This window comes from Panthera leo, chromosome B1 (assembly GCF_018350215.1).
Source record: "Panthera leo isolate Ple1 chromosome B1, P.leo_Ple1_pat1.1, whole genome shotgun sequence".
Lineage (NCBI taxonomy): Eukaryota > Metazoa > Chordata > Mammalia > Carnivora > Felidae > Panthera > Panthera leo.
This window is the reverse complement of record NC_056682.1, coordinates 156,855,787-156,877,644: the sequence shown is the minus strand read 5'-3', so window position 1 is coordinate 156,877,644 and position 21,858 is coordinate 156,855,787. Positions and strand designations below refer to the sequence as shown.

Sequence of the window (21,858 nt, the reverse complement as noted above, 5' to 3'; positions counted from 1 at the left end):
ACTTAAAAGTTCTCTAAAAAATTGCTCTTTAAAAATAAATTATAGAATATCAAATCAATTTTGCACTTGTGAGGCTCTACTTCAAAGTAGGTGTCCCTCTAGCGGTGCAAATACTCTCTAGTAATAGCCCAGAGGTTCCATGAGATCATGTGGGCATCCTATGGTCAGTTTCCAATGTTAAGAAAAATTTAAGCGTCCTCGTTTTTAATGAAACCCCCTTATAATTCAACGTTGACAACTAATTCCCAAATGTAAATGTATGTTGAAGATTCAATTTACATGACCAAAAGCAAACGAAATATGCATTCAAACTCTATTACACAGACCAACACTTCATTCTGTTTGCAATAAAATCTCCTTATAATCTTACACACAACCTCTACAACTGGTGAGTTGACCTAAATTGAACATATTTTACCACTTCAGATAACTCTAGAGGCTCATTGTAAAAGCTAATAATCCAATATGGTGTAAGTTCCCTAAAGGCAGGCATGTGGACTGTGCCACTCATTATGCTATAGTGACCACTGACTAGAAAACTACCTGGCATGTAACAACTATGGAATATTTGTTAAAAACAAACAAACAAAAACGAAAAACCAAAAACCCACGCGATATACATAATTAAAACCATTAAAAATATGTTTTTTAATTTATATGTGTATTACTGATATATAATAAATGGTGGAATGAAGTAGACCAAGTAATATCTATAGACCCTGTAGCCTACATTCTAATATCTGTTCTTCAAACTAATATGAAGTTTTACCCACAACCTCTTATTTGTTATTCAGACTAATTTAGGAATGAATACTTTAAATTTTTCTGGAGTGCCCTTGCTAAATTTCTCATTTCCAGTGTAGTCACTTTAAAATGCTAATTAAGGAACTATAGTCTGAAATCAGGAGGTGGAGCCATCTCCTTCTGCATCTCTACCATGAGGGGTAGAAATAACAAAAGTTATAAAATACAACTCTTTTTGCTGTAAAAATTGTAGAATATATCTTTTTATGATATGACAAGGTCTGAAGCAAATAATGATTTCTTCTATGTCAATAGTGATATTGATCCAGTGCCATTCAGCAAATTTTTTTATAATTATGTCATATTTTAAGATGAACACAATTTTACAATTTTAGCTCTAAAACTTTATTTTTTTCTCTGAATATACTTTTTCTGTTCTGGTCCATTGCCCTTGCTGTCAAGGCTGCCTGAATGCTCTTCAACTTTCCCTCTTACTGGCTCCATGAATCTTTCTATGACACTGCAGGGCTGTGAGAGGGGTCCTCTGTATTATAGGTACTATGTTTACCTGACTAAATTGCCCATTAGACATCTTCTCTCTTGAGGATTGTGACTGGATCTTGTTCCCTATTATATTTATAGCTCTTACCCAATGCACTGGTCCATTATTGATGTTCAATAAATATTTGATGAATGAGTGAATAAATGACTTTCACTGGACTTGTAAAGAAAGTGGCTGATACAACCATGGATTTGAAGTTGTAATGCTTAGCATTGGAACATGTAGGTATTTCCTTCACTTCTCTTTCATCCAGTATCATAGTCATCAGAATTATATTAACAAGAATTTCAGCATTTATTTAGAATGATGATAATGTGAACACCTTGATGCTATCTGACTCATTATCTATTAAATTCCTTTCAGCATGATTTTAACAACACTTTTAATATGCTGTATTTGGATTTAAAAAACATGATATGCACAATAGCATTAATCCAAATATTTGATTAACTATAATACCACATTTCCCTGTCATTAAAGATAACAGATAATTTATTATTCCTGTTGTAATTATATTAATATTCTAGCTAAATGTGTCTATTTAAATCTAACATTAAACTCTCAGTCTGGCTGATTAATATACACCAATAATTTCTTATGCTGATTTAGTATGTTTTAATGCAGTATATCTTTTTTCAAAATGCAAAGAATCTTTAGTTTCTTCTAAATATATTTATGAAATGAGAGTAACATCTGAAGAATCACTAACTAATACTCATTTCCCCTCTATACTTTTTATGAGGAGTATATCATGAACATAACAGACCTTGGAGTTTTCTGTGAGACATTTAATATTATGGAGCCCCAAGGATGCATTTTAACAACAGCAAATATTTCCCTTTTGGGAGAGGGGATGTTCCAGTGATATGATGTGTAATAAGGCATTGTGCTTCTAATCTTGGAGATTTGTGGGTAACGAGATAAAAACAAATAAAATAACTGGAAGCAGTTTGCTTAATATAAATGCAATAAAGAAGTAATCTGAACCCTGAGCATTGGCTAGCATGGGGCAAGCCTAACTAGATTTTCTAAGTTATAGATCAGTCAACCTTGACCACTGAATTAGTAAGTAAGTGGACACCAGTGGATGGAAAGAGCTGTTGATTAGTGCCTTGCCGTTTTCATTTCTCTTAGAAGTAGTTAGTTCCTCTTTGTGAATTATGAGCTGAAAGTAATCCACAATGTAAAATAATATAGAAACTTGAGCTGTCCTAGAGACATAGCAATGTCATCATGAAAGCCAAGGATGTAGATGGGTAGCCATGGGCTGGTCTAAAATGGAATGTCTGATTATAACTGATGTTCTAGCTTCTGTGACACAAGTCACAATACAATAGACAAAAGATGAAATTCTAGTGCTTTCAAGCTCTCCTGGGCAGGATGGCTTTTCTTGAGAAGGAAAACATTATAGCTCCAGGTAATTGTCACACACCATTTCACCATTTACAATGGTATGCACTAAAGTTTACACTTGAGGGAATTTCAAACATTCAGAAGATCAAGACTCATCAAGGAGGACACCACTATTTTATTTTTTTAATTAAAAAATTTTTAATGTTTATTTATTTTTGAGAGAGGGAGAGAGACGGAGCGTGAGCAGAGGGTGGGGGTGCAGATAGAGAGGGAGACACAGAATCAGAAGCAGGCTCCAGGCTCTGAGCTGTCAGGGCCTGATGTGGGGCTCGAACCCACAAGTTGTGAGATCATGACCTGAGTCAAAGTCAGACGCTTAACTGACTGAGCCACCCAGGTGCCCCAGGACACCACTATTTTAATCAATATATTCATTCAAACTCCTTTAGTTCACAGGTCAGTAGAATTTCTCTTTTCTTTCTCTTTTTAGCCTCATCTTTTCTGCTTCCCATGGTGACTACTCATAATTCCCAAATTAATCATTTTGTTTTTATTAGCTACTTCCATTTAATTTCATAATCATTTGCATTGTACATAACATGAATTTGTCCAGTTCAGCTGCTGAGGCAAAGCTGGTAGGAGAAATATAAAAATGGCTTTGGATCTAGAAATTTTAGGCTTTTCTGCCTATACCACTTACGTATCTGGATTTTGAGACTGAACAAAGCTTTTCCCTGCAAGATTTTGGTGGGGAGAACTTAATCTTAAACCCTATTTCTTGGTTCCTTCCTTTGCTTTCAGTAATGCTAAAATGAGGGCCAAGTAATGTAACCTTTACAATATTGATTTCCTTCACAAGACCCAAAGCCCGTATAGAAGGTTATGCAGTCAGCTGTTAGCTGGAAGTTCTCTGAAGGAAAAATAAATAAATAAATAAACAAAACAGAGCTAGTAAAAGCCACCAGAGACCCTTCCAAAGAACTATAAGAATGCTTCACAACAACTCCAAGGAAGAGAACCGCATAATATTTTATGGTTAAACAGTGCAAACACAAGACAGGATTAGTGACAGTTTGCTAAACTTGGGATAAATTAAAATGAATAACATATCTAAAGGGCAATTATTACAACCATTTATTGAATATTTTCTTCATGGTTACACCAAGAAAAAATGTTAGTTGTTCACATCATTATTTAACTGATTCACTTAAAAAAAAATGTAGGCTGTCAAATTACCACATTAAAATGCCAAGGTGTTTTCATCATGGTCAATAACATGACGTTCACAAAGAAATTTTCTGTTTTTCCTTTTATTTATAGACTTTTGATCATAGAAATAGCATTGACCACTGTAAGTTATATGTAATTATTTGACACAATGTCTGTGTCTGTTACATTGACAATGTGATACTATTAAACCAAGGGATTAAAAGAAAAAAAAACTTTGTAAATGAGAATATGATGTAAGTTTCCTATAATATCCCAATTTCCCTGTTTTCTGGCTTTCTTATTCATACAATAGCTTTGGTCCATCCGCTTTTTTAAATGTCAGTGTAGGACAAATTCCATCCATAGGTGTTGTTCTGGAAAACCTGGGTTCTCTCTTCTCTAAATCTCAAACTGATACTTTGAAGTCAAAATGAGCCCCTCTGAAGGCTAATATATTTATCATACATATGGGATAAAAAAGTCTGTTATATTTTTCTTTAGTAGATACTGTTTTGAGCCATGACAAAGATTATTGTGAAATTTGAATTGTCTTTCCTTGTGGGATCTCTCAGCTCCCATAGTTCTTCATGGCTACAGGCTCAGTCTCAATTACATAATTCCAACTCACTTTAATCCAAAAAAAAGAAATACATCATTGTATTCTAATCTTACTTTCATTTATAAATATTGTCCAAATAGTAATGAACATGGTAGTCCTGTATGACATATGATAAGTGTATTTTATTATTAATTTTCTAAATTGTAAAATGAAGGTATATATGTATAACTTTTATAATATATTGGTTATTAAAATTACTACATGTTGATATTAGAAAATTTGGCAAAAGTGACATAAATTAAGAAATTAAGGGGCGCCTGTGTGGCTCAGTTGGTTAAGCATCCAACTTTGGCTCAGGTCATGATCTCACTGTTAGTGAGTTCGAGCCCCACGTCAGGCTCTGTGCTGACAGCTCAGAGCCTAGAGCCTATTTCAGATTCTGTGTCTTCCTCTCTCTCTCTGGCCCTCGCCCGTTCATGCTCTGTCTCTCTCTGTCTCAAAAATAAATAAATGTTAAAAAAATTTTTAAAAAAATTTAAATTTCTCACTTCTATATTTAGAAGTAACTACCATTTACCATTTGTGCTGGTCAATAATGGATGCCATCACAAAATGCCACAAGGTGTGTGGGTTAAACAGGAATTTATGTCTCACAGCTGTAGAGCCTTGAAATCTAAGGTTATAGTGTTAGAGTTCCTTCTGAGATCTGTGAGGGGGAAATCTATTCCCTCCTTATCTTAGCTTCAAGTGGTTTGCTGGCAGTCTTTGCTATTTGCTGGCTTCCGTTGCATCATCCTTACTTAATACTTTCATCCTCACAGGGCATTCTACCTATTTGCATGTCTGGCTCTAAATTTCTCCTTTTAATATGAACAACAGCCATATTGGATTAGGGGTCCACCCTACTCCACTGTGACCTCTTTTTAACCAATTATATCTACAATCACTCTATTTCCAACTAAGGTCCCATTTTGAGGTTCTAGGTGTTAAGACATCAGCATATGAATTTGGGAGGGGGCACCATTCAACCCATAACACCATCTCATTATGTATATTTTGCATTTCCTATGCTTATGTAGTAATAATTATCATAATTTACTAAGTCCAGACTCTGTACCAGTGACTACATAAACCAATTCAATAATTTATTAAATTTTATTTGAGAAGGTATCAAAGAAATCACACCACTATCACCATTCTACTATAGAGAAATACTTAGGCATAGAGAAAATAAGTAATTTTCCCAGTGTCACATAACCAAGTATAAATCTAGGCTACCTGAACCCTGACTGTAGAAGATTCGTGTTGTACGTTGTTTTATAACCTGAATCTTAAAAGTCTCTTTGGTGCTATATAGGCCATTTGTCATGTAAACATCCTGGACTTAGTATATGACAGAAGACTGAAATGGGTTCATATTAAGAAATCACTGTATCCAGAACTATCTGACAAAACCACCAAACACTTGATGCTTTTCTCCATGATTTGTATTTATAACTTTGGACTGCCAGATACTGCATCCACAAGTTACTAGTTGTGTCCGTTTGGGAAAAAAAATAAACCCTCTAGTAATAATGACATAATTGCTTTGCTTTGGTGTAAAATTTCAAATAAATATCAAGATATTTATGGTAAAAGATAAGTTTTCTACCATACCATTTCCCATTTGTCAGTACCATATCCAGGACCACTGGATAAATTTCAAATGATACAATTGTTTTTAGAATAATAAATATAATTAAAGAATCTAAAATAACATTTAAGTGTTCTACTATTGAACTATATGAACTATTATTGACACTATTTTTTCATTTTATAAATGATGAAAATTGGGCACAGAATATATAAGACTTGAACCCATATCGCCCCCACTTGAGAGCCAGAGCTCTTGTTCTTAATTACTTTATGTGATAATAATGTGCTATAATGTATTTAATGAAACTCTTTGCCCATCCTTCAGTCATTTGAATACCAATTAACTGTATCCTATATATGCAATAGCCATTATGCCCTGCTCTCCTTTCTGAACACAAAACTAATCCAGAGAAATATAATATTATTTAAGGGGCTAATAGTTCTTCACATTTTTTAGTTCAGTAACAGCACAGGATTCAAATTTATTCAGTAAATGGAAATATAGTATTCATTCTCCATAGATAACTGAATATTATAATCTTATAACCTTATAATACTTGTAAGAGATCAAACCAATATGTTGTTTCAGAAATATACTAATATTTATGCACGTTTTTCTTCTAAATGCAAAAAACATATACACAGTTAGAATTTAAGATGTGTGTATAATTAAATTAAGAGTGGAAATACAAATGAAGGTTTGACTTTAAGCAGGGCCGTGAAATGTAATAGTTCTAGAAAGTGAAAAGACTTCCAGACCTGTAATAATTTTCCTCCTTACCAGTTTCAGAACTTAAGGAAGGACATGTTAGAATATGGCCTTTTGTTAGCAATGGAATTTTGTTTTTCCCCCTAATATCAAAGTTTAATTCAATTGAATGCCTTGCCTTAATTATTTTCCTTTATAAGATAATTAAATTTTATAAAATATCAATAGAGATCACAAGCTCAAATACTCCTAAGTTGAGAAAACAAAACCTGAGGCAGGCCACCTTCTTCATATCTTTTATCACTTTAAAAAAATTTTTTTTAACATTTATTTGTTTTTGAGAGAGAAAGAGAGAGCATGAGCAGAGGAGGGGCAGAGAGAGAGGGAGAAACAGAATCCGAAGCAGGCTCCAGGCTCCACTCTGTCAGCATGGAGCCCGACGCAGGGCTTGACCTCACAATCTGTGAGATCATGACGTGAGCAGAAGTTGGATGTTCAACCAACTGAGCCACCCAGGCACCCCTATTTTGTCACTTTTTACCGAGATGTATTTAGTAGAATATTTCTATATCATAAGGAAACAGCAGGGAAAACATATCACATAATGCAGGTTACCATTAGCCTTGGCTATCAGAGCCACACTAATGGGAGGGAGGGATTGTGGAAATTGGAAAGTCCATGGCCTTGTGTAACTTAGGCACACACTAACCATCTCCTGTTGATGATGCTGGGCCTAGTGCTGCCAGCGTGTCTGACATTTCAAGATAATCTGGAAGACCATATTTTATATGAATTCTCCCAATTTTTAAGTGTTGGCTAAAAACAGTTATGTGCCAAACAAAATAAATCTACAGGCTAAATCTGTTCTTTAAATCGCCAGCATGCAACTTCTGAAATATTGGCTTTGGTTTCCTACAGTCTGTCAGCTGTTTTTCGGAACAGAGAAGAAAAGTTTGAAATAGCATCAATCAAAATCCTATTTGTGATTCAGTTGTCAAAACTAGTCATTTACTTGTTTAATCTTAGATATTGATCAAAGGGCACAAACTTGAAGTTAGAAGATGAATAAGTTCTGGGGATCTAATGCACAGCATTGTAACAACATTATGTACTTGAAAATTGCTAAGAAACTACATCTTAAAGATTCCCACCACAAAAAGAAATGATAAATATGGGACATGATGGAGGTGTTAGCCAAGGCTAGGTTGGTAATCATACTGCAATATATAAATGTATGTCCAATATATAAATGTATGAAAGCAATGTATTGTATACCTTAAACTCACACAACGTTATAAGCCAATTATATCTCAAATTACAAAAAATACATATTCTGCTGTAACAGCCAAGTCATCTTCATTTCTATCTATTCTTCACAGAACAGCCATATTGATCTTGTCTAGGCATAAAGCAGGCCATGTCATTTGTATTCCCCAAACCATTGAGCTTCCTATTGATAGTAAAAGCCAAAACCTTGTAAGTTCTCACATGACTTGCCCTCATTAACTTTCTAATCATGACCAGGCCTCCTATGGCTCTTGGCTCCCTTCCCTCTCCTTTACCTCCAACTCACTGAACTCCTTGGTATTTCTTGAACATTTCAAGGCTCTTCTCTGAGGACTTTTACTATTTTCTCTATCAGATTTTTTTCACACTTATATTTACCTGGCCAGTTCTTTCATTTCTCTCAGGTTTCCATTCAAAAGTCACTCTCCAAATAAAGCCTTTCCTCACCTCTCTATCTAAAATTTCAACCCCGCCCCCCCCAATACCTAGTTCCTCGTGGCATTCTTACCTGTTTGTCTTTTTTTTTCCTCTCCACAATCTAACACATACACCTACACTATGGATTTGTGGTGTTTTTATCCTTTCTCTGCCCTACTTTAACAGCATTTAGTTATGATTTTGCAAAAACTTCATAAATTTTATTCGAATGGACCATTTTTCTATACTGTTAATAAAGTTGAGAGCATAACATTATGCTCTCAATTTGCACAGAGCATTTTAGGGGATAGTATGGATCAATTCAATGTTTTCTGATGACTTATTTTATTAAAGTGATAGAGATTAGTGAGCCAAGGATAATTAATAATTAAAAATAGGATGTCTCTTTCAAATATTTAGTCTCCAGCAAGTCTTGGCTATTGATTGGAATACGTGATGAGTTACTCAAGTGTTTAACTTAATGAAAAAAGGCAGGTTAAATGTTGGGGTTAGCTGTCCAAGGGAATATTTTTTATATTATGTAGCCATAAATATATTTTCTAGCAGTATACTCAAATATTACCCATTGAGCAGCCAATGTGATGCTGATATAGCATAAAACAGATTGCCACCCCTCTCTTTCAAAATCCTCTAATGTCTCTAGATAACATTCAGAATAAAACTAAAAGTTATTACAGTGGATTGCTCAGACACCTCCTTCAGACCTTTACTCAAATACCATATTTTGATTTTGCATTCCTGATGATACCAATTAAAAGAGCAGTACCTTCAGCCTCCTTCTATTCCTCTGCTTTGTTTAATTTGCTATATTCTTACTTTTTTCTTTTTGCCTTTCTCCACTATAAGTGTAAGCTCTATGAGGGCAGAGGTTTCCATCAGCATTTTTCACTAATGCATCTTCTGTAATTTTACCAAATCAGTTACTTCAAGTACACATGTTTATAATCCATACACATACACAACATAAATGCAAATGCACTGTCTCTCAAACTAAATTATTATATAGACTAAATAGAAATACAAAACAGTTACTTTTCTTAATAATAATTGTGTTTTCTGCTCATTTACAACTATAATTTAATTTTTTAATGTTTTATTTATTTTTGGGAGAGAGAGAGAGAGAGAGAGCATGAGCAGGGGAAATGCAGAGAGAGAGGGAGACAGAATCTGAAGCAGGCTCCAGGCTCCGAGCTGTCAGCTCAGGGCCCAATATGGGGCTTGAACTCACAAACCACAAGACCATAACCTGAGCTGAAGTCAGATGCTTAGCGGACTGAACCGCCCCTACAACTATAATAATTTAGAAAAAATTTAAAATTAAAATCATTCTGAAGTTTAAAAATAGACTTCAACTAATTCTTACTAAATAGGCCTCTGTCATTTGTGTCAGGAGGCAGAAGTGATTGAACAAAATTCATTTAAGACCAGTTGAAACTTTGACAAATGTGAGTCCCTGAATAGTTAGGAAGAATTCTCAATATAAATAGGGGTGTCTGTCATTAACATAAAAATGAAATTGAGTTATAAATGACAGTTTATGAATTGTCTAAGATTTTCATGTTCTAATATCACAACCAAAACATTCACAAATTCAATTATGCATGGTATTGGTCGGGATAAATTAGGTGGCGTTGTGGTTTCACAAAATTACCAGCTGCTAAACATGTTCACAGCTTATTTTTATTTATTGTTACATGTCTACTATGAGTCAGGAAGGGCAAAGCCTCTCTTCCCATTGTAGTCCCTCAGGGTTGTGGAGTGAGAGGGTTCACATATCAATATATGCTTTCAAAACTAGACAGAGGGGAGGGGAAGCGGTGAAGTACAATTAATTTTTGAAGTTTCTGTGCACAATTGACACTCATTTCATTAACCTGGGCAAATGGCAGAGACATACCTAACTTCAAAGGGGATATAAAAATGCAGTAGTATCCTGTTCTTTGATGGCAGAAGACAAGAAGTAGAACTGAATTATGTGAATATGTATGAATGGCACTAATGATTATGCAAGGGTATTTAAATGGGATGTGAAAATTTGCTGTAGATCATTCCAATGGAAATAAAACTATGCTGGGGCACTTGGGTGGCTCAGTTGGTTAAGCATCCGACTCTTGACTTCACCTCAGGTCATGATCTCAATGTTTGTGAGTTCAAGCCCCACATGGGGCTCTGTGCTGACAGTGCAGAGCCTGCTTGGGATTCTCTCTCTCCCTCTCTCTCTGCCCCTCCCCTGCTCTCTCTCTCTCTCTCTCTCTCTCTTTCTCTATTTCAAAATAAATAAAAGCTTAAAAAAGAAAGCTATGTCAATCTGTCTTTAAAAAAAACAGTTCAATTTTTGACAGATCACTGCAAAATCCCACTGATCAAATGCCACAAGAAACACACTGGTAGATAGTAACAATGATGATAAAATTTAGTGAGCTTGCTGCAGCAAGGGGGAGCACAGCTCAGAGAAAGCATGGGGCATCCCAATGAGGGAATGAGAGGTGGAGGGGCTCCTAGGTTTCTAACAGGAGGTGAGCTTGTGCTGAAAATTATCAGAAGTTTTTAAGGCAGCAGGGGCTACTTCTTGATTGCACCATATAGAAGTGGGAGGAATTCTGTGACTAAATACATGACTAGGGTTGTCATGGCTGAAGGGCAGCAGCAATCCCTGATAGCAATGTGACTGTGTTTTAGTCTTACCCTTGTCACAGTTCAGTCCATCACAGAGTGGTCTTGCTGGATCACTTCCTGTATTCTGTGAGCACTATTTGTACCTGGTTGGGAACACTGTGCCCTTGTTGGCAGCACAACCAGAAGTGGCATTTCTGCTTTTCACAGAGGGTAGTTTGAAATTCATTATTTTTTAAATACAACTTAGTCATCATTACAGCAAATAAATAAATGAATAAAATTTATTTTAACATGATGCTAATGGGTGGGAGTGGGCAGAGGTAGTCTTAAATTCAATGTTTTCACTGTGTCTTCTGTTGATGGGTTTAGTTAGTGATAAATAATGAAAAGAAAATATAGATTTGGACCAGACAAGTGAAGGCTGGTCAAAATGCACTGACCTAAGAATCAAGGACAATTGGGGACTTGAGTCAAAGGAATGAAATAAATTGAGCAAGTACATAAAATTTAATCTTCACTTTCTCTATTGCAAAACATTTAATTCTATAATATGCACTTAGAATTCAAGGAGTATTGCAACTAAAAAAAAAAAAAAAACAAAACACCTAATGGAAAATGTTTTTTCAAAGTGCAAGTTACTTGTCTCTCATGCTTTATCTATAGGGTCATGATTCAGCCAAGCAATTTGTTGATATTTAATCTAAAAAGTTAGCCTTTCAAAATGCTAATATTAAACAATTCCAAGTCACTTCTCTAAAATAATATCAGCAACAAAAACTCCATGTCAGAAGTACATTCTTTCACCTTTTGACGTTTACCCATTTCTGCCACCTCCTTCCCCAGACTCTGGCAACTATTAATCTGTTCTCTTTTCTAGGATTTCATGATTTTTTTTAAGATAACAAGGTTACATTAGAAGACAAATAGTAATGGGGATGTAATGTACAACCCAGTGGTTATAGTTAACAATATCGTATTGTATATTTGAAAGTTGCTAAAAGAGTAGATCTTAAGTATTCGCATTACAAAATATTTTGTAAGTATGTAATGTGATTGTTAATTCAACGTATTGTGGCAATCATTTTGCAATATGTACATATATCTATCATTATACACCTTGGACTAATATATGTTATTATATTTCAATAAAACTGGAAAAAATTTTAAAAAATTGTGACAGTGATGTATAGCTTGTTTTTTTTTTTTTAACTCTCATTAGGTGCAAGCTACATTTCTCTCTTTCTAAACCCATTTGAGTAGTTTAATAATAAACACAAACATATATACTCAGATATATACACTCAATGTTATAATAAAGTAAGATCAAAACATTTTTACAAAGAAAATTGTATAATATGAGTAAGAAATATAGTGATAATAGAAGTGTTTATAACATTTAGCATGTGCTAAGTACAGTAATATCATATATATTATAAATTATTTTAGGAGCACCTGGGTGGCTCAGTCCATTAAGCATCTGACTTCAGCTCAGTCATAATCTCCCAGTCTGTGAGTTCAAGCCTCCTTCCCTCTCTCCCTCTCTCTCTCAAAATAAATAAACTTAAAAAAATATTTTTGGAAAAATAAAATAAAATAAAATAAAATAATGAAATGATATTTGCAGATGTAATTGATTAAGGATCTTGAGGCAAGGAGATCAACTTGTATTCAAAAGGTGGATCCTAAATACATTTATATGTAACCTTATACCAGGGAATTAGAGAGAGATTTCACAACACAACACACCACACACACACACACACACACACACACACACACACACATACACACACACACACACACACACACACACACACACACACACACACACGAGAAGTGATGTGAAAATAGAGTAAAGAAAGATTTCAAGATGCTGGCCTTGAAGTAATGGAGTTATGGAGTGCGTGGCAACAAGACAATGAAAGCCAGCAGCCACCAGGAGGCGAGAAAGGGGCAAGGGGTGGATTCTCCCCTACAGCCTCTAGAGGGAGCCCTGCTGACACCCTGATGTTAGCCCAGTGATTATGATTTCAGAATTCTGGCCTCAGGGTCAGGAAAGAATAAATTTCTGTTGTTTTCAGCCTTCAATTTATGTTAGTTTGTAACAGCAGCCACAGGAAACTAATGCAAGCATTGTATGCAAAATAAGTTTTAACATTGCCTAGATTCTGATTGTTTAAACAGGTCATAAAAATATGAGAAATTTGCTATTTTGACCGTGCCGTTTCAGAGCTTGCTAGCATTGCTGGAGCAAACAAAGATAAACCAGTATAGATTCTTTACAGATATGAGGTTTTAGACAGGCAGGGTTTATTTCTTATAAATTTATGAAAAGTTTATTATTTCTGGATAAAATAGAGTAATTTTTTATAGAGAGTGCTATTGTTTCCATTTTGAGAAAAGTTTTGATTTTCTCACAGAATTAACCTGAGTGATAGTTGTCTTCATACCAATTAAAAACTAGTTAAACCTCCGGAAAGCAGACAGCATAATTATAGTACTCTATCCTTGGAAACAACATAATTTACCAAAAGGAAGTTTAGAACAGTATCTGCCAGATAAACTACCATTTAATCCCCATTAAAAAAGGATGCCTGACAATTGAGTTGACAAGTCTACCATTTAACGATAAGGGTAGCTAGAGGGAGAGTGGGCTTCAAACATAATATAAAAAAATTTTTTTACATAGTAATTTCATGAGGATAATTATACCTCAAAGTTAACATGTAAAGTGGGCAATTCAATATATGACTAAGAAGTTCAGTTAAAATATACCTTTAAGACATATTGCTATATGGTTATAATGTGTCCTAGGACTAGGAAGAGAGTATATAGACAGAAAAGAGAAGGGGGGGGGGTCTCATGAGAAGACCAGCAATTATGCACCAATTTAATATTGAGAATTAGGTTTGTATAGAATTGACCTCATACAAACAAAAAAAGAAAAAGAAAGAGATACATACAAATAAAATTCAGTAAATGGAAAGTATAGGTATCATACAACAAATAAAGAAAAAAATTGAGAGGAAAAGATTTAGCAAAGATTAACATTCATATTCTAAGTTACAACAAAAAAGGCAAGACAAAGAACACCCAGGAACTCTATTAAAAAAAAAAAAAAGTAAGACAGTGGAATATGGTGAAAATTGAGCTAGGCTAACTAAGGAAATAAATTAAGGAGAAATAACACAATTAGATACAATCAAGTGGAAATGAAGCAGAAAAGGGAGAATCAATAGTATAGAAAACATATCAGTTTTATGGAGGACAAGCTTAGATAATCATATATAATGTGAAAGCAAAGGATGAAGAAGGCCAACCAGTTTATATAAAGAATATAATATTAAGAACATAGGAGATCTGAAATAGTGATACTCGAGTTTCCCTGAAAGGAACAAAAGCAATGAAATAGGAAATATTCAAATTTTAAAAAGAAGAGGGAAAAGAAGAGGGAGGAGGAGGAGGAGGAGAGGAGAGGGAGGAGGAGGAGAAGAAGAAAATAATATTAATGAGGTAAATGAAAAATTGACTCTAACAAAAAATATAAAATGAAATAAATTTGACTATGGCAAAATTTACATTGATCCAGTTCTCCATTCCTCCTTGTATTCACAGACTTTGTTCATGTGACTTTGTAGTTTTTCCCACTGGGAGGAATTTATTTCTCTGCTCCTCTGATTATGGACTTGACCATGAAATTCACTTTGACCACAGATGTATGTGAGGAAAAGGCAGTGTAGAACCTCTAAGCCTAGCATCAAGAAACATCACATGTTTCCTCTTGCTTCTCTTAAGTTTCTTTCGTCCCCATGAGAATTTTATCTATGCCCTAGTGTCCAGACATCTCGCTGGCATCTTCCAATCCCCTACACAATAGTCCAGAAAGGATAATAAGCATGGGGACAGACCTGAGCCAAAACTGAACCTTAGAGCCATGTCTTACTGATCCCAGCCTATACCACACACACCCCTGACAAACCCACCATTATGTGATCACATGTCAACTACTATTTTAAATTAATGAGATTTTTTAAGCTTATTCACTTATTTTGAGAGTGAGAGAGAGAGAGAGAGAGAGGAGGAGGAGGAGGAGGGGCAGAGAGAGAATCCCAAGCATTGGCACTGTGAACACAAAGGCCGATGTGGGGCTCGATCTTACACCAGATCACGACCTGAGCCAAAACTAAGAGTTTTGGAGGCTTAAACTGACTGAGCCACCCAGGTGCCCCTAAATCAATGAGTTTTTAGGTGAACTTTTACATGAAATTTTTGTGGCAATGGTTGATATATGCATTGAACCAAAAAATATTCATTGATCCAATTAAAGTCAACTTTAAAGAAATAATATAATTTGCAAAAATATATGAAGGCACATGCTTCCAACATATTAAAATAAATAAACAACTGGGGGGCAATGAATAAACACAGAAAAAAAAAACCTTTTACCTCTAAAGAAAAAGAATATATGAAACAAATTGATCTCAAGCCTCTCAATAAAATGGGGTAATTCCATAGTATATTTACAAGACAACAGCTAGACAAAATTTTAAAAGTTTAAATCAGATCACTTAACCCTCGTTTTTTCAAAACACTGCAATGACTTATGCCACACTTAGATTAAAGTACAAACTATTTTCTCCTAAATGACCTGGCCCAAAACTAGATCTCTAATCTCTTATACAACCTTCTCTGTCATTCAATTTTCTCTGCTCATTGTGGTCTCCATGCTACTCCTAGCAAAGCCAAGAAATTTTAAAGCTTCAGAGTCTTTGCATTTGCTATTTCTTCTTCTTAGGCATTTCCTTCCTGATTTCAGATGGCTTTTTCTCAGAGGCCTATTCTAATCATGTCTCCAGAAAACACAGTTCAAATTCCCTACATAGTATACTCTTCATATCCCCTACCTAGTGTACTGAATATTTTTTATGTATCTTGTATATTTCTGTGTTTACCTGTTTATTGTATCCACAATGCAATGAGAGCTCAAATAAGGTTGAGGTTTTGGCTGCTTATGCACTGCTGTATACTCAGCATCTGAAAATGTATTTCAAAGGAAATAGTCAATAGATTATTAATAAATATTTTAACACATTGATAAACAAGTGCCAGTAGTAAAGCAAATCCGTAAATAGTTTTAACAGAAGACCCTAACCAACCTTTCTGTGGAAGTATAGAATCTACATAGTTTCCAAATAAAATCTATTTCATATTACCTTCTGGACAACTGATCAATAAACAAAAACTTCAAATATCTGAACACAACAGTGTAAATTACCGGTGGTAGCACTGAATGTAGTTATAAACATAGATCGGTGTTAATTTAACAGATCATTATAGATACGAAGTTAGGTTGTAAATTATAAAAAATTTGCTATCTCGTGAAAATCTTATGACAGTTTATCCACAAAAACTCTGAGGCAAAAATCTCAAACCTGAAAAAGTGACTTGGGAATGTAATAGGAGAAGGTAAAGTAAATTACTAATTTAATATTTACAAAGAGAATCAGTACTCCATGTGTTTCCTAAGGTTGATAAATCAAGAAATACAGATTAAGGATTGATATAAACATGCACAGAAAATTCTGTGAATAGAACGAAAGCATTCTATAATTTCAAGATTATCAGAAGGAAGTAGAAATGAAGCAATACTGCAGATCATAAAGTACATGGTAGAAAAGAAAGGCAATTGCTAAGAAGCATTAAAAAACAGAAAATCAAATGAGATGATGGAAATAAAACCAAAATTTTATGCCAGATCAATATATAGAAATATAATAACTTCACACTCAGGGTTACAAAGTTAAATCCAACTGCACAGGGTTATAACATTCAACTGTATGTTGTTTTCAAAGAGACATATCTAGAACAAAGTGATTTAAAAACATGAATGTAAAAGAAGGAAAGAGATGAAAGATGCAAAAGAAAACAGTCTCTACAATGTTAATGCCAGAAAGTAAATTAAATTAAAAATTAAAAATAAATCATAGCAAAATACATAAGACAAAAAATGCTAGAAATGCAAGAAGAAAGAACAAAAAAAAAATATGTGTTCATGTCCTCTAACAGATCAAGCTGACAAAAAATAATAGAGAAGTTCTAAATAGACATATTTAAATTTAAGCTAAGAACACAACAAAGAAGACCTCTAAAAATCCAGGAACATTAGAAATTGTAGAAACTACATCACCAGTAATGAAAAAAAAATGGGAAAATGTACAAAGCTATATGAAAAGGGACTCCGTGTATAAAGTAAAGCAAAAGCATAATAATAGCATGTTTAGAAAATAATTATAATGAGCTCAGCAATTTACAAACTCTATGGAATATGACCAAAATTATACTCAGTGATAAATTTGTAGGCTTAAACATTTTCATTACTAAACAGGAAGAGTGAAAATAAATGACCAAACTCAAGAATTTAGAAAAGAGAACATAAAAACAATTTAAAATAATGGTACCTAAAATATAAACGTGGGGGGAAAACACTTTCAGTTAAATTGGGTAGAGGAACACATCAATCCAACAAATTTCTTCTTAACCCTATTTGAGGTCCTAGGAATGTATTAGTGTACAAGTGGTCTATAGTCAAGGTCCATCTAATTCTCAAGGAACAGCTCATTCCAATATTATCAAACTCTTTCAGACAATATGCATAAAAACAAAACAAAAACAAACTTCCCAACTACTTTAAGAGGCCAGTATATCCTGTACACTAAATTCATACTAAAAAGAAAAAAAAGTATAAAAAATGAAATCATAAATTTTAAAAGATCTTAAATATTAGTATTTGATCAAAATTGCTTCTTATACTACAATTAACAATTCTCAGGGAGAAATAAAATTAAATACAAGTTCCTTGAATTTTAAAATAATCATGTGTTTTATTAAATTCAAAATATACTTTTCTTCCTCTTCTCACTTAAAAGTCCAAAGACCAAACTTTAAGTTAAATTTAAATCTAAAACTATTCTTTCTAATTCCTTTCCTGTTGAGTCCACATAGATTCCTTCTCAAAGCTTACGTTCTTTCCACAGCTGTTTTGCTTGGTAATTGGTGAAATTGTCTCTGAACTGTACTGGTTCAACATTAAGTCTGTGTTGTGTCTAATTATATATTTAAACTGCCAAGGTTAAGTGTACAATTTAGCACATTTTTCAATATGTGCAGTCATGTAACCACTGCGACAATAATGATATATAATATTTCCATCATGCCAAAAATCTCCCACATGCCAAAAATCTCCCTGTAGCACTCTTTAGTGAATCCCTGGACCTTGGCAACCACTCAACTGCTTTCTATCATGTTAGTTTTGACTTTCCAGAATTTTGTATGCATGTAATGTTGATGTATATACATTGTGTCAGTGTTCCCATTTTAATATGCATCCATGTTTCAACAGTACCTAATCCCAAACTCTAAACCACCCAAATATTCTCACCAACCAGTCAATAAACACACAAATTATACATTTATACAATGGAACCATTCATATTTTGAAGAGACAAAAATATTAAGAAATAAGATCATTAGGGTTCTAGCCACATAACCACCATAATTTGGGAGACAAATCCATCTTGATCCTACACACTCCAGGACCCAGTACTTAGCATTACTAACTTCCAAGACAGAGTTTCATTTCTATAGAAGTGAAGGAGTTCAGAAATATGTGTTTGGCGTTAGCCAAAAACCAGAAATAGACAGGCAGTCTGGAACACCAAGCAGTCTGTGCCAGTTGTCCAGGATCCATGATGAATTCATTAACATTCAATTAGGAAAAGTCCCAACAAGAACTTAATTTTGTCACAATACATTTACCACATCTAGAAGCCAGCCATTCTATGAAATCTGCCTCCTAGGCAAAGTTCTCACATTTGTTTCAGTTGGAGATTCATACTCAGCAGATTTCTGGACCAAAGCGTCTGTTACTCGAAGCCTGTGCCAGGGCGGGTAGAAACTGGGGGTGAGGTGAAGTGTTATGAACCAAACTTCAGTTATGTGTTCCTTAATATACTTTTTTCCCTCTATTTTCAATTCTATAAATTTCTCAGTAATAATTCCTCTGGGCTCAAGCAGTATCTGCATACCCACTTACTATAATTCTCTCGCCTTAAAATACACTCTAATATTTTTGTAAAGTAGTTTTCATTCTTGAGCTTGTGGACAAGTCTCTATATCCCTCCACAGAATCCTCTATGGCCCCAAATGCAGAATGGAATTTGGTTCAGTGTATTTAGTCATGTCTACATAAGCCTAGCTCTAACAATTTAAAGCTAGAAATTCCCCTGTGCTCTATAGAACAAGCAAACTCAGATGCCTTACATTTTAACTGCAGTAGAAATTGTTCTGCACATAAATGCTTAAAAAGACTAGAAATATCCATTTTTTTTTTTTGCAATCAAATCTTTGCTTCAGCCAAACATTCCTAGGAAATCTTGCACCTGTGTTGGAAGCTAGTAACAGCCTGCAAAGTGCTACTGCCTGAGCCTGCATAACAGCTTTGGGATTGTGACTACCATATTGGTCACCCATAGGACCAGCATTGGAGAGGTCACTCATGACCACTGCTGTTTTTATGATTAAACTCTCCCTTTATTTGTGCCCAGTTAATAAGTTCCCTGTAACACTGTGGTATATTTGCGATGTAACACTGTGGTATATTTGAGATACATCCCTTTTTCTTTTTGTGTTTGCTTATACTTACTGCTTATACTTACTTAAACCCATTTGCCTTTGACATTCCTGAAGAACCCAAAATCTTCCCCAAGATTCAAGTATTTTTTCTTACCTCTCTGCTTTTATAAACATAGTCACTCAACTGTGGACAAAACCTCCATAAATAGGTGTCACCATATGCAATATACCACATAGGCCAAGGCTTAAAACTTGTAGTCCAAATTCCACTAGATATCATTAAATTCAAAATTCTACTGAAATCCTAAAGTGTAAGGCCAAAAACCATGTGGCGAGGCTTTGAAAAAAGCCTCTCCTCCTGTATATTTTGTGTTATACTTTGTGTTCTCCTACTCCACAATATCTTCGCTCATGGAAAAGCTACTGGTGTCTCCTAGGTCACTCCAGAAATAGTTGTACATAAATAGTAATATTAGGTACTGAGTCCTGGATCTGTACTTTCCCTCCTAAGGTTTGAAAAACTTTTAAAAATTCAAAAAGTCTGACTTGTTAGATGGAAGATAAAATATGACCATTATTTTTTATACTAATTGGATTGGAGAATATAGTTAGTGTGGACCTCTTAACTGAACTCAAGAATTAAGAAATTCTATACACCCAGTTAATAACAATATCAGGCTTAAGAAGTGGGCTCCATGTAGTTAGTCTAGCTGAGTGACATTTATAGCATCGAGAGACAGAGGAAATCCATGATTTTTATTGACACACAGATCCTTGGAGAAAGAGGATAACCGGGGCTACGCATGCTCGATTTACTCTTCCTAAATTTATAATCAGCTAAGTCATGGTAGTACCTCAAGGGGAGAGCGATTAATGGGAAGAGAACAGGAAATTTTAAAAAGGATATAGAGCTCTCTTTCTCTTCAAATGTGAAATGCTGGGAAAACAATCTCCAAGGAAAGAAGGAATGCCACGGACAGGCTCATGTGTGGCAGAACATGGGAAGAAGACATGGCTGACAGAGATGAATAAAAATAAATTGAGCTAATGCTTTAAATAATTGTGAAAAGTATAAGTATTGTGTAGAGTGACAGGGTTTTTTTTTTTTGCAGAAAAAAAGGGGAAATCACACGAGGTTTCAGGCTCTTTTTTATACACATCCATTACATGCTTACAAGACAGACTGGGGGTACCAGATGAGTCCAAAGAAAATACTGTTTCCTCAGTGCCTGTAGGAAGGAATTTACTGCTTCTATTGAAAAGGCTCAAAACTACTTTTGGTTGAGCCCATCTCTCTTATGGAGAAAACCCTTATCTAGAGAAAGGAACAGAATATTCTATTACCAGAATGCAAGTAAAATCTGATTGTGAGTGCAGTAAAAATGGAAGGAAAATACCTTATAAACCTGGAGAGTGGCAAGAAACATTCCTGAGCTCAGGATCCTATGTCAGTACCATTACAGATCTTCTGCTTCTAGAGTAGCAAACTCTCTCCTACAGAAGGCCCACTAAAGGTACAAAAGTTGACTCTCATAGGGAGGTGGGGAAGAAACAGAGAAAATCTTACCTGTGAGGCCAGGCTACTCCCTCTAAAACCAAATTATTGAGCAGTGACTAATTAAAAGCAATTGCATAACATTGAGGGAGGGACAGGTAATGGAGAAGACACCCTCTGTGGCACAAATATATAGGAATGGCTGAACATCACCAGTAAGACATATGGACAACATATACCTCTAATAGGATGCACCAAGAAGGGCACATTACCTTTGCGGTATTTTTTTACAAAAACACGTTATCTCTAATTAATCATGAGAAACACCAGACCAAATCAAATATAGGAACATTCTGTAAAATAACTGATCAGGACTTCTCACTGTGTCAACATCATGAAAAACAAAGAAAGATTCAGAAATTTCTACAGATTGGAAGGGACGAAAGAGACATGACCACTACATGCTATGTGGGATTATGGATTAGATCTTGGAATTACATAAAGAGACATTAATGACAAAACTGGATAAATCCAAATACAGTCAATATCTTAGTTCATAAATTGAACCAATATTAATTTCTTAGTTTGGATAATAATGCAAAGGTTATAGAAAAATTAAC

The 21,858-nt window shown here is 34.6% G+C and overlaps 1 long non-coding RNA gene across 1 annotated transcript in view; it reads left to right on the top strand.

Moving 5' to 3' along the window:
- Window positions 1-2,672: 2,672 nt before the first annotated feature.
- LOC122217146 overlaps window positions 2,673-21,858 on the top strand; it is a 73,263-nt gene continuing 54,077 nt past the window's right edge. The window contains exon 1 of the long non-coding RNA XR_006201313.1: window positions 2,673-2,723. This is a non-coding gene — a long non-coding RNA (uncharacterized LOC122217146). The remainder of the gene's footprint in view (window positions 2,724-21,858) is intronic.